The sequence below is a fragment of the Lutra lutra genome, chromosome 16 (assembly GCF_902655055.1).
Source record: "Lutra lutra chromosome 16, mLutLut1.2, whole genome shotgun sequence".
NCBI classification, from domain to species: domain Eukaryota; kingdom Metazoa; phylum Chordata; class Mammalia; order Carnivora; family Mustelidae; genus Lutra; species Lutra lutra.
In genome coordinates this window covers 6,071,234-6,072,744 of record NC_062293.1, presented here as the reverse complement: position 1 = coordinate 6,072,744, position 1,511 = coordinate 6,071,234, and positions in this window count along the sequence as shown.

Below are 1,511 nucleotides of genomic sequence, written 5' to 3'. Positions count from 1 at the left end.
CTCCGCCCTCACGTGGCTCCGCCCCCGCACCTGCCGCGCCCCGCACCGCCCACTCCAGGCGCAGGGAGTCTGCTCCCGGGACCCACTAGGGCCGCCCATTAGGCGTTCTTCTCAGCTGCGCCGGGTGCCTCCGCGCCCTCCCCTCGGAGCATAGTCCGGGTTACATCTCTCCCATTTCCACTCAGGGGCCCGCAACCCTCCCAACCTCGCGTTCCCCGCCCCCATCCCCACCATTGGTCCCCAGGCCACCCTGGGCCCATACTTTCTCAGCCAGCCCTCTCAGAGCTTCTTCCTTGTCAACCCCTGTCCTCCCCATCCCCCCACGCCTCCCCCCCCCCTTTTTTTTTCCTGGAGCATCTGCTTTCTTGGTTCCCTTTTACTGACCTGTCAAACCCACATCACCAGGCAGCCCCGCTGTTTTGTTTTTTTTTTCCCCAGCCACAAGCCCCAGGCTCCAGGAGAGCAGCTCCCTGGTCTGATGAGGGTGGGAGGTCCCTCGGAGTCCCATAACTTCTTTCTGGCCAGCTGTATTCCCTGAGAGTCCTTTTAAGTCCATCTATTTCAACAAATGTGTTGCGGAACTGGTATTCACTAACACTGTGTCAAGGACGGGGACATAGGGGTCTTAAGTCACAGGACTGTCTCTTACAAGCAATTAGCTTGGGAAAGAAACAAGGAAAGAATTAACCGTTTCTCAGCCGAGTGAGCCTTTATAGAGGCAAATTAATGATATTATTGATGATGATGATATGAGGACAGTATCTCTAACCCAACAAAAATCTACCTCTGAGGTAAGGGTTACCCCGTTTCACAGCAGGGGAAATTGAAATTCAAGGCAGTTACATTATTTGCCCAAAGTCACACAAGTACTAAAGAACAAAACCAAAAAAGCAAGTCCAACTCTGGTTCCAAAAGAGGCTGCTCTTTCACAGTATCATCTTGCATGCTATGTCTGGGAGCTTCCGGAAATCCTAGACACTTAGAAGGTGCCATTTAGCTTAAATAGGAATTCCACAGGTGAAAAGCAAGGGGTGCACCATCTATCCGGTGGAAGGGTGGCACAAAGGCAGGGTAGGACAGGCATGGAGAGAGGGAGGAGGGGAGATGGGGATGTTGCCCTGTCACTGAATGAGCAGACTGCACAAGATAGCTCTGTTCTTGCTCCAGAGGTGGGTTTCCCCTGCTCTGGATGAAATCCTGGGCAGGCTTCATGGCTTTTCTAGTTGCTCCAAGATAACAAATGAATAACGTCTTTATTTGGCATTAAAAAAATAATAAAATCCAGTCCACTCTACAGATCACCCAACCTCAGTCCAGGCCAGAGAGACATGAAAAATTTGGAATCTTAGTCACCAGGGAATTGCAAATTGAAACCTTACTGTAATAATTATTACATACCCATTAGAATGGGTTAAAAAAAAGCACAACAATACCAAATATTGGTGAGCATAAGGGGCATTTATACTTTCTTATAAAGTTAAATATACAATTAGCACAATTAGTAATCCCAC